This window comes from Crassostrea angulata, chromosome 5 (genome assembly GCF_025612915.1).
Source record: "Crassostrea angulata isolate pt1a10 chromosome 5, ASM2561291v2, whole genome shotgun sequence".
Taxonomy (NCBI): Eukaryota; Metazoa; Mollusca; class Bivalvia; order Ostreida; family Ostreidae; genus Magallana; species Magallana angulata.
Genome location: NC_069115.1, coordinates 59,036,031 through 59,049,201, shown reverse-complemented (window position 1 = coordinate 59,049,201; position 13,171 = coordinate 59,036,031). Strand labels below are relative to the sequence as shown.

At 33.6% G+C, this 13,171-nt stretch overlaps 1 protein-coding gene across 3 annotated transcripts in view; it reads right to left on the bottom strand.

Annotated features, from left to right (window-relative positions):
- LOC128183203 (uncharacterized) overlaps nucleotides 1–7,196 on the bottom strand; it is a 71,198-nt gene extending 64,002 nt beyond the window's left edge. The window contains exon 1 of one of the 3 annotated variants that reach the window (XM_052852119.1): nucleotides 6,994–7,196. The gene's annotated coding sequence lies outside the window, so the exon portion shown is untranslated. Of the gene's footprint in view, nucleotides 1–975; nucleotides 2,045–6,993 lie in introns of those variants that run through there. The other 2 variants (XM_052852116.1, XM_052852117.1) reach the window with 2 other exon arrangements.
- Between the last annotated feature and the right edge of the window lie 5,975 nt (nucleotides 7,197–13,171).

Genomic DNA, 13,171 nt, shown 5'->3' with positions numbered 1-13,171 from the left:
CCACTAAATAATATTTTCTCCAAAGCCAAAATATTTAAGGACTTGGTATATGAATGACCATAACATAGAATCAAAAGCCTTTTCTATAAGTATTAAAAGACCAGGTATGTTTTTGAACTCAGTGTAAGATAACAGGTCATATATAAATCTAGTATTTTCTCCAGTGTATCTTCCCTTCATAAATCCAGACTGTGTATCGGATATTAAATAATCTAATACTTTCTTAATTCTAAAACTAACACACCCTGAAATAATCTTGTACAAAACATTTAAAAGAGTAATTAGTCACCAGTTTTTTTTAAAAAAACTGTCTAGGCTTATCACCTTTAGGTAGACATGAGATAATTCCAAGTCTCTGTGAGGGAGTTCCTTCTTCAAAAATAGACAGTTAATGGCTCGTACAACAAAATTTTTAATATCTTTCCAAAACAATTAAAAAAAAAACTGAAGTGTACCCATCACTCCCAGGAGATTTGTTGTTCTTCATATGTTTTATGACATTTAATACCTCTTTTTCTAAAAAAACAAAAACAAAAAAAAAAAAAAAAAAAAAACCATCTTCCAGACCATTTGAGAACTCATTTTCTAACTTAGGTGAATTGTAATTAAAAATAATATTATCTAAATCAATTCTTACTAAATTTGTGTCTTCACTTGCATATAAATTTTCATAGTACTTCTTTACATAATCCAGTATTTTTTCTTGCTCATATACCCTTCCAATACCCTCAACTTCAATGTTTTTTTATTGTTTTGTTTATATAATACTAGATTTCAAATTGCAAAAATATTTTGAAGTTTTTTCGCCTTCCTCCATCCAATGGGCTCGAGACCTTATCATATGTCCAAACAACTTTTCCTTGCGAAGCTTTTCGAGAGCACTTTTTTTTCATCCAAAATATTAATATCAACAGTAGAATCTGATTCCATACATTCTATTTCCTGTACAAGATTTTTTTCAGTGTTATTTCTTACCTTTTTTCTATATGTTGAATAAGAAATAGTCATCCCCCTTATTTCCATCATTAACACCTCAAAAAAAAAAGACTTTCATCAATACCATTTTTACATTGAAAAGCACAACTCTCTATATTATCTAGATATTGTTTACTAACTGACTGAATAGTTTCTTGAACTTTTATTACATATTCTTTGTCTGACAGGAGAGAATTGTTAAACTTCCAAAGCCCACACCCTTTGGTGAAGGGATTAAATTTTATCTCAAGCAAAACAATGGAGTGATCAGACCTGTAACCCGGCTTAATAGAACAGTTTTCAATTAAATTTGAAAGATTATCAGAAATAAGAAAAATATCAAGACGTCTTTGTTTCAAAGGATTTTTCTTGCGCCATGTGTAAAGTTTTTTATCTGGATTTAGAACTCTAAAATAATCGATAAGTTGCAAATCTTCCATAATTTCTAAGACTTTACTACGAGCCCTATGGTTATTAATTCCAGTGTAATTACAAGTATCAAGCGAAGGATTTAGAGTTAGATTAAAATCACCACACAGTATGAAATAATCATTGTCAAATTCTAAGAAAATGTCTCTTGTATTTTCATAAAAACTATGGGTGTCAATATTAGGCCCATATATATTAATAAGTGTTACTTTGTTTTCTTCAATGATTAGATCCAATGCAAGTAATTTACCATCTGTGTCCTTTTTTTCTCTTAAAATTTTGAATTCAAAATTGTTGTTAAAAAGTATGCAGACACCTCTTGGATTTGACAAATATGAATTAAAAACACATTTGTATCCTCACTGGGATTCAATGAATGGTTCGTTTTCATGTATAAAATGAGTGTCCTGCAAACAAATAATAGAGTATTGTTTTTGTTTATAATAATTTTAAAGATCTTGACGTTTGTTAAAAGTTGCTAGCCGCTGGCAGTGCACCGTTGCTATTGTAATATTACCCGACTGTGGTATCCTAGGAAAATTGTGAAGAAACAGAACGTAAATAAAATTGACAATTTAAAATTAAGCAAGTAACCACTTAACAGACTATCATTTAACAAATACATAAACACACATACACACACCATACACACAATCATCGTTTTTTTTAAGGTTCCTCGACACACCAAAATTTTATTTTATGGATCGATAGAGAATCTTTTTTGAAACATGATTCCACAAAACAGAGATCAATATCGGCTTTCAGTTATTTTAGACGAATTTTTTTGTATTTTTTCAGTGAAATAGGAAAAACTGTTTTGCAGACAAACAGAATATATTAGAGCTTAAAACTTGTTGTCAATTAATGTGTAATATAATTATAAATAAATTCATGCCAAAGATCGTTTGGTCAAGTGTTTAATTTTTTAATGAAAAAAATATTTCTGAAAATCAAAATTGTAAATCTTTAATATCTTTTTAATCTATGGATAGAATTTTAAAAATAACATATAGTCACATAAACTATTTACTAAACAATGATATTTTACAAAGAAATTGAAATGAAAATGCGAAATTTTGGAAAAATTGCTATTTATCAAATTTGAACCGATCCCGATTGAAAAAAAACTGATCCCGATCAGAATTATTTTAAAATTGAAATTTTACAAATAAACTGCAGTTTTTTTCTAAGTAATTGATATAAATTATAAAGTTAGTAAATGACGAAACCATTTTACAGCTAAACAACCTGAAATTTTTGCAAAATTCTAATTTATTCTAACTTTATGTGATTTCGTTCGGGATCAGTTTAATTACAATCGGGATCGGTTCGATTTTAAAATTTTCCATTTATACTTTAATTTCACTATTTGGTTTCAATTTCTTGTTGAAATATGATTGTACAGCAATTGTTAAATGCGAGTAACAGTTTATCTGCAGTTTTTATCCATATATTTAAAAAATATCTACAATCCTTTTTTATCATTTTCATAAATATTTTTTTTACAAAAATATTTCAAAGTTTATCTGGCCGTTTTTGATATGCATTTTTAGATAATTGTATTGTGCATTAATTGATAACAAATTTTTAGCTCTAATATATCTTGTTCGCAGCTAAAACGATGTTTCCGGTTTCTATAAAAAAATACAAAAAATTTCATATAAAATAATCAGAGGCCGATATAGGTGTCATTTTTGAATAATCATTTCTCAAAGAGAATTCTTCATCGATCCATCAAATAATACATTGGTGTGTCGAGCCACCTTAAGTATGACGATCCCGATCTCGTTAGGCAATACACATTCACAGTTCAGTTCACTTCGATCACGATCGAATTTCCGCACCCCGCCGCATTACCAACCTCTAGTGTTTTTTTTAGCTTCTTGTCAATCGAATCAAGTATGTCGAATTTATGTCGCACACCTTGGTTATCTAACGCGAAGATCTTGCCGTTATAATACCAGGAACTTTGTATCCGTTCGTCCTTGTTCAGTTGTCGAGGGAGTTCTGCGTTCTGATGGGTGATGTGGTCGTACATTTTAAAGTGGCTTTTCACACCATCTTTTGATCTGTGTTTGATTATTTTAATTTTCGAATCACTGTTCCGCAGTTTGGCAATTACGGGGCGAATCCTTCCCTGTTCCCCTGGGATACGGTGTATTTCAATGATATCGCTGGGTTCTACGGTTACGCCTGTTGTTTGTTTCATGATGGCTATCAAGTCGGAGCGCAAGTCTTCCTGCGCCTTTTCCTTCCACCCTATAAACTTGATGTTGTTTTTCTGAGAGTACTGCATGTTATGGTTTGCCTGAGTGTATGCTGTCACGGTTAATGATTTATATTCCTGTAGGTTGCCTTTAAGATATCGTAATTCTGCTAGCTGCTCGTGAAATTTCTCCTTCAGGTCATTCATATCCATATTCATCCCGTCGGCTATTTCTTTCGTGCGCGACTCGAATATTTTGGATTTTGGATTCTTAATATACGGTGAAACCGTTTTAAATCGTTGTGACCAATTTTCGTGAATTGCTTATTCATTATAATTGTGAAAATGTTTTTCGTGAATGGGTCGATATTCATATTTTATTAGAAAGATAACTCTTCCTAATTTTTAGCTCACCTGAGCTGAAAGCTCAAGTGAGCTATTCTGATCACATTTTGTCTGTCGTCCGTCTGTCTGTCTGTCCGTCCGTCCGTCTGTCTGTAAACTTTTCACATTTTCAACATCTTCTCAAGAACCACTGGGCCAATTTCAACCAAACTTGGCACAAAGCATCCTTAGCCTAAGGGGATCTTAAGGTGTGAAAATTAAGGACCACGCCCTTTTGCAAAGGGAGATAATTAGGAATTTATGAAAATTTTCGAGAAATTTTCAAAAATCTTCTCCTCATGAACCATAAGACCAGGTAAGCTGAAACTTGTGTGGAAGCATCCTCAGGTAGTGTAGATTTTAATTTGTGAAAATCATGACCCCCGGGGGTAGGGTGGGGCCACAATGGGGGGTCGAAGTTTTACATAGGAATATACAGAGTAAATCTTTAAAAATCTTCTTCTCATGAACCATAAGACCAGGTAAGCTGAAACTTGTGTGGAAGCATCCTCAGGTAGTGTAGATTCTAATTTGTGAAAATCATGACCCCCGGTGGTAGGGTGGGGCCACAATGAGGGGTCAAAATTTAACATAGGAATATATAGAGTAAATCTTTAAAAATCTTCTTCTCATTAACCATAAGACCAGGAAAGCTGACACTTGTGTGGAAGCATCCTCAGGTAGTGTAGATTCTAATTTGTGAAAATCATGATCCCCGAGGGTAGGGTGAGGCCACAATGGGGGGTCGAAGTTTTACATAGGAATATACAGAGTAAATCTTTAAAAATCTTCTTCTCATGAACCATAAGACCAGGTAAGCTGAAACTTGTGTGGAAGCATCCTCAGGTAGTGTAGATTCTAATTTGTGAAAATCATGACCCCCGGTGGTAGGGTGGGGCCACAATGGGGGGTCGAAATTTAACATAGGAATATATAGAGTAAATCTTTAAAAATCTTCTTCTCATGAACCATAAGACCAGGTAAGCTGACACTTGTGTGGAAGCATCCTCAGGTAGTGTAGATTCTAATTTGTGAAAATCATGACCCCCGGTGGTAGGTTGGGGCCACAATGGGGGGTCGAAGTTTTACATAGGAATATATAGAGTAAATCTTTAAAGATCTTCTTCTCATGAACCATAAGACCAGGAAAGCTGAAACTTGTGTGGAAGCATCCTCAGGTAGTGTAGATTCTAATTTATGAAAATCATGATCTCCAGGGGTAGGGTGGGGCCACAATGGGGGGTCGAAGTTTTACATAGGAATATATAGAGTAAATCTTTAAAAATCTTCTTCTCATGAACCATAAGACCAGGAAAGCTGACACTTGTGTGGAAGCATCCTCAGGTAGTATAGATTCATAGTTGTGAAAATCATGGCCCTCGGGGGTAGGGTGGGGCCACAATTGGGGGTTAAATTTAACATAGGAATATATAGAGTAAATCTTTAAAAATCTTCTTCTCATGAACCATAAGACCAGGAAAACTGAAACTTGTGTGGAAGCATCCTCAGGTAGTGTAGATTCATAGTTGTGAAAATCATGACCCCCGAGGGTAGGGTAGGGCCTTAATGGGTGGTCGAAGTTTTACAGCTAACACAAGACAAACAGGTTCATAATTGCAGTTATTAAATTCACACACAACCTAAATGGCATAACCAAGTTGGAATAATACAAACAGTGCAACCTGCTCAAGAAAAACAAATCTCTTACAACATGGTATCTGTAAAAGACCAAATAATAAAGGTGAGAATCTGTTTGTTTTACCAATTGATATTGTTTAATTAATTACAATACATGGATAATTAGATAAACCCAAACCTTTCTGTTTTACCTCTTTTACAGTAAAACAAACCAACAAAGCAAACAAGACCACAATCAACAGGATTGCCATAGAAGAAATTGGTGCCGCAATATATGTTACCTTTAATATACAAAACTTTATGAAGTAGAACAACATAAATAAATATTAAATTTATTGACTACAATCTTATTTTTTTTATTTTCTTCAAAAGAGTTACTTACCTGTTATGTATTAATTAAGATTCACTGCTTCACAAAGGCGTCGGAACCGGGGGGGGGGGGGGGCTAGGGGGGCTTTGCAAAGTTATACCTAACCATAAGAAACATAGCATAATAGAGGGTTCAGCCCCCACCCCCCCCCCCCCCCCCCCCCACTTTTTCTTGCAGGAAAGATTATATTTTCTAAATTTACCTTAAAAGATTGAGAAGTTGGATTCAGAAGCATACTAGCCCCCCCCCCCCCCCCCCCCCCCCCCCCCCCCGATTAAGATTTCCATGATTTTGGGAATTACTTTTTTCTTCTCAATATTTCTGAGGATTAGACTAGCCACCCCACTTTCAATTTGCTTCCGACGCCAGTGCTACACATTAACGAGTAACAAATGATGCTTCAAATATAAACCTACCCATATGATTTAGTAACTACAACTTTTTACTTTGGTTACATTTATTGAGAAAATTTGTAAATATGAAATAGTTTCAATTTTTTTAAAAAATCAAATGTGAACAACATTTCTTCAATTTTCATTACATCTTACAAGCTTAGCGCTTTTCAGTACTTTCAGTACTTTGATTTAATAACTGCCCAGAGAAATTAACGAGCATCAGAATGTGTTATCAACCCTTTTATTTGCAATTTACACATAATTGTGGGTACGATTATGCATTGTAGCGTCAAATAGTTAAGTATATCGAATTTTCTCTTCGCCCAGGCGTTGTCTTAGAGCTCACAGTAATTGCCGACGCTTTGATCGTGCTTTGATTTACACTGTTACATTCGCATTGTTATTAAGCGTAATGTCGTGAATAAAATTTGTTCTAAGCAATATTTTAAAATGAATTAATTATTGACATAATATTTGTCATCTTTATCATTTTAAACAGCTACAACCCGAATTCTAGCCCTTGTATCATTTAGATATTTTCTAAATTCTTGTTACACTTTCGTTTTCTGATTTCCTGTACAAAATATAAACAATACCTGTGTCTTAGGAAGGCGGTTCCATTTGCTGCAACGTTATCATAAAACAGGTGTATATTGACGGATCTCAATAATGGTGCTTATCACAGCATATCCATTAAAAATTAGACATTTTGCATGTTTGTTGGAAACGGTATAAACACTGCCATGCATGTACGGTTGGTGTACCACGTAAACATTCTCTCATGGGTATTTAAATACCGATACTCTATACCATCTCAATTATCAGTATGTGTCTCCTTCTGAGTTATTGATTTTTTTTTCATTTAAAAAAAAAATTCGACTTGAATTTTAAAAATGGGCCGCAGAATGAATAGGAAAAACTACGAAAGCCGAGAAGGATCATTCGAGATTCGAGATTCAAAATACGAGATTCGAAATACGAGATTCGAGATTCGAAATTCGAGATTCAATATCTAAATTAACCAATCAAATAATGGATCTTAAACCTGTATCCTAGCAACATCAAACTGTTCTAAATAAAGATCATTCGTACATGCTCTTTCCTACAAATAAATGCTAGGTTCACTTCTCCCTACCTAACTAAATGATTATTTTTATTTACTTTTACACAGAATATCTAAGTAGACTAGTAATAATGCAGTGTGCTTCGCGGATCTAAGTGATTTTGTTTGCCCTGGTGCATTTCCACCTGATGCGTTTGAACCCTGGGGTATTTCACCACCAGTAATAGTTTAAAACCCGGGTTTATTCACCCCTTTTGTGTAAAAATGCGGTTATGGTAGAGAACTTCATAAGCGTAGCTAATTTTTTCTGTAGGGGGTCCTAGGATTTTAAAAAAATTTTACTATGTAAATTTAATAAGCTCCAATGTTCCCGAGGAGGGGGTCCAGATCCCCTGACCCCCTCCTTTCTAGATCCCCGCATGAAGATTAGTACATGTATCTAATTAATCTAAATATAAATAATCTGTCCTGTTTCACTAATAAATATAAGCATTACTTATCGTTTTTATATATGCATACAGTGATACACTTGTACTATGATTATAAACAAATCATTGAGATATTATCACATCATACGGAATTATTAATAAATACAATTTTTTTTCCTTTTCCTCAGTAAACAACTTATTATGAGTCTTACTTTTGGAATTGTTTTCAATATAGAAGGATACCTACTCTCTACAATTAAAGGTAGGGATGATAGGGTGCCAATTTGTTCACATTGCCGATTTCTTGTGCAGAGAACAGTAAAACTTTTTAAAAAATTGATTGTGCAGGAATATTTCAAAATTAATTGTTGTACATGTTTTTTGTTATAGTTCATTCATTGATATATCAACAAGAAAGAATAAAAGCATATGTTTCACAGCCAAGTTAAATTTCTCTGTAGTTTCCTACCCCCCCCCCCCCCCCCCCCCGCACCAAAATTGACAATAATTACATATACGTCATACAAATGTTTACTTTTTTTGTAAGTAAATCTCGAAAGATGTAAATAAGCACTGCAAACAAAGATGTGTGTATTTAATATACTACTACATTACACTTAGCCAGATAAAATGTAGTCAGGATGAAGCTACAAGGAGTGAGTGATGCAAATTTACCAATTTGTCGCCATACACACAGAACACCAAATAAAGAAACTGTGAGTGGTGTGTGGAATGCATAAAAGATGGCGGCAAATTATCTCAAATAATCAGTGCAAAAACCCACAAATAGGCTGTTATTTGTTACATATCCTTATCATTATCATTGATAAAAAATGTTATCGTCCCATAACAGCCGATTAAGTTAATGTGTACATATGGTCAACGTACATGTAAATCTAATATACAAGAAGGCGGACGTATCAGGCGGGGATCCAGAAAATTAAATTTCAAAAATGATCGGTTGAATTACATTAAATGCTTTGAAAATTGTTTTAAACTATCGCACGGGTCAAAATGCATGACAGAAGTTATGTACAGTGTAATTGGAAATTTTCTTTTTATATCAATATTTAGTATTACCTATTATAACAAATGAGAGTATAGCACAACTGCCACAAGCAATACATGTCCTTTACCGGCACCACCCCCTCCCCATAAAAAAATGAAACAATTGTCGTTTTGCTTAAATGAGGGTGGTTCAAGATTTTTCTGAAGGACATACCCGATTAGAATTGAGAAAGAGTCGTACGTTTAAAACTAATTTTGTCAAAATTTTTAGATTCATTTGGTTATATGTTGGTCCATTTGGGTAAATAGATGCACCAGCGCCGCAGCTCTAATTCATATATAATCAGGCCATAAATTCAAAATATTTTCAAAAATTAATAGCTTTAAATCCAGTGGATGAAAAAAAGGAAAGCAAGTCGAACTCGATGAGTGCTAATACCTGTGTTGAATGAATGGTACAGTAGGATATGCGCAAAAAAGTCCCGTCTACTCTTTCCTACCCTATGTTTATTGGAATATTAAATCCGATTATAAAAGTCAAATTAAAAATCAAGTACGGATATGTACCTGTTTTTCAAAAGTAAAACTACTCATAATTTATCTACAGTGCATCGTTATGGAGCTACACAGAAAGTTTTAAATTAATTTGCCGAGCCAAATAAAAAAACCCTGGAAAACGAAGAGAAAACAAAGTGGGGACAGAATAACTGGCAAATTAATTAGGACTATATAGCCCCCCCCCCCCCCCCCACCCCTTGAAATGTATATACTGAAAACAGATTATTGGAGTACAACATCCACACACAATTTAAAGAACATTTCATGTTTTTTTATCATTTTCGCTAGCTAATATAAGACATCACAAATACCCCAAACCCCCTCTGCTAGGTGATGAGAGAGAGGAGAGAGAGAGAGAGAGAGAGAGAGAGAGAGAGGAGAGAGAGAGAGAGAGAGTCGATGTAAAATTAAAGCTTGCTGGTTGGTCTGCCCTACCCTAGCTACCTCCTCTCTTTTCTCCTTTTAGAGGCTTAATTATTGTCTATATATGCTTGTAACAAATCAAATTAATTTCAAATTCTAAATCAAAACCGAATTTGACACTACAAAACTCTCTGTCTGTTTGTCAGTCCGTCTGTCTGTCTGTCTGTCTGTCTGTCTGTCTCTCTCTCTCTCTCTCTCTCTCTCTCTCTCTCTCCTCTCTCTCTCCTCTCTCTCTCTCTCTCTCTCTCTCTCTCTCTCTCTCTCTCATCGACAATGGCACTGATGCCCTACAATACACTATTCCTATCTTGATTGTTGTCGTTGAGGTTGTAAATCATTATATCTTATATCGTTATAAAACTTTATGATAACCTATAATTTGACATGTCGATTATTTCATTGAATTTCGTTTCATAGCTAAAACCACACTCAGATGAAACAGATCTTTCTTCGCGAGCCGAATTTTACACAGTTGGGGCGAATACACAACGGGTTAAAATGGTTCGGGGGGGGGGGGGGGTACATACAGGACAAACAAAATCACATAGATTTGCAAAGCCCCCAGTGTTATCACTAATTTAATTGTTTATCCTGTTTGGGGTCAATTTATATATGTTAATTTAACCATTTTATAACCACAATATAAGAGCTATTAAGACATTTTTTTTTTATTTTTTTTTTAATAACTGTTTTTATTACCCCAGAACATGTAGAAGTATTCTTATAGCCGAGGTTGGGGAGCCTTGGAGTCTATAAGTTAACATTATATATACTGAAAAAAATTTTGAAACGGGGTGTTTTTACAAATAACATCATTCATACACCCACTCATTCAGTTGCATGTATATGCACATTACTCTACATCATAATCAAGTACAAAAAATCAGCATTTTACAGTAAACAAAAATAAATTACTTTGTAATATCTAAGATCATAGGGGCAAAAGGCTTAAAATCAACAATCATTATTAAAGGACAACCTCGCCCATCTTACATGAAATTTCTCTAATTCACAATTTTTCGTGTAAATAAATTTTTCACATTTGTAATAATAAAGTATTTCACGTTTGATTCCAGTAAAGGAGGGTAATTCTTTTCTACTCCTTTTTCTATATATATGTCTCTTTACAATACATATTATTATATTGAAAATGTTATAATATTTGTAGTATCTACCAAATATAACATCTATTTTGTTCAATGGTATATCTAATTCAAATTCGTCTTTCATCCAAACTAGTAAATTATCCCAGATTTCACTCACATATTCACATTCCCAAAAAAGATGACAAATAGTTTCTGCATTACATCTACAAAATGTACATAACTCTGATTCAACTATTCCTATCTTACATAAATAAGTATTAGTCGCAATAATTCGATGTACAATCCTGTATTGAAACCATCTTAATTGTACGTCGTTAGTTATTTTGAAAAATAATAAGTTTTGTCTTTTCCACCATATGTTATTTACATTCATGTCTAGTTCCTTTTCCCATTTCAATTCTGATTTTGGTTTATTCCATTTCTCATCAATAAAAATATCATAAAAGTCTCTTGAGCCTTGTTTATTTTTCCTAATTATCCGTAAAAATTCTGGATAATATGGACATTTATTTGTAGGAAAGAGCATGTACGAATGATCTTTATTTAGAACAGTTTGATGTTGCTAGGATACAGGTTACAGATACATGATTTGATTGGTTAATTTAGATATTGAATCTCGAATTTCGAATCTCGTATCTCGTATTTCGAATCTCGTATTTTGAATCTCGAATCTCGAATGATCCTTCTCGGCTTTCGTAAAAAACACTTTCTATACGATAAAAAGAAATGTATATGATAAGTTGAATTGATTTTGGTTTACATAAACCTTCAGCTTGAGACCATGCCTCCGTGTTAGGTATATCACCAGGGAAAATAAGTTGTTTCTGTAAATCCGGCGACAATAAGACTTAATGCTTTGGATGAAAAAAAGTACTTTATTTAAACTTTACGTCGGTAGGGTGAATTCTGAAAATCAAAAACTTCACCCAAACAATCCGATGCCCAATTCCTGACTGCCGACAATGATGTATATCACAATATATTATTAAATAAGAATTGAAAACAATAGAAATTAGCATTAAAGCACGAGTGACATATGATAGAGTAAGAACTTCAATTTGAGTGGGTCAGTTAAATCAAAGGTGTGATGTAAGAGTTCATAAGGTAATTAAGGAATTATAACCAAATTGAATTATTGTCTTGTTCTAAGGGAAAGGTACATTATGAATTCTTTTGAAAAAAGATATACAAGTAAGTCACATTTAACTTAAACGTCTTCAATCAAAGTTTGTCAAATTTTCATACCATAATAGATATGTAACTTAAAGTAGTGATTGATTTAGTGTTTTCGTTATTAATCATTAGCATTTATTGAGTTTAAACAATTTCTCGCCAACTATCTATATAAGCCACTATTCTGAAGGCCAGTTCAATTCAGTATATTTCACTCAAAATCATGGAATGGTACATAGGATACATGAACAAAATTAACGTATTTACATTACCATATCTTATATCTTATATCTAATATCATAATTATTCATAATAATTATAATACCTCCTTGAATTTCTTTCATTAACCACGATAGACGAATAGTTCCTTAATTTTATAATGGGTTTTTTTGGGGATTAAATATTTTGATCACACGAGAGATGAACCCGGCGTATAATTGAAAACCAATACTTTTTAAAATTTAGAACAAAACGACAGTTCTTTCACTTACAGTTCAGTATAGATTTTTTTTTAAACTTGCATAATTTGCCTTCACTACGGTCATTGTTTCCCGAGATGGGAGCCAGATTTCAATTTTTTAGAAGTAGTTTTTATAGAGTATGTTGCTCAGTGGTTAAATGATTTGTACCAACAATATATGGCTGCTGGTTCAAATCCTACTTGTTCTAGAAGTTACCCTGGCTGTGATGGACTGTTAAATGAAGTCATACACCGTAATTGAATCACAGAAACTTCTAGAACAAGTCCAGGCACGTAGCAGGGGGGGGGGTTGCCCCCCCCCCCCCCACTTTTTCTCGCAGCAACAAATTTACATAGAAGAAATTGTTTTGGGAGTATGTAAAAAATTGATATGAAAATAAGGAAATGAGGAGTGAAATTGAATTTCTATACTACGCCAGCCCCCCCCCCCCCCTCCATGGATTAGGATTTTGAAGATTTTGGGGAACTTTAAACTTTCCCTTTTTTTTTTTTTTTTTTTTTTTGCTTGTCAAGATTGTTTGGATGAGTCTGTCC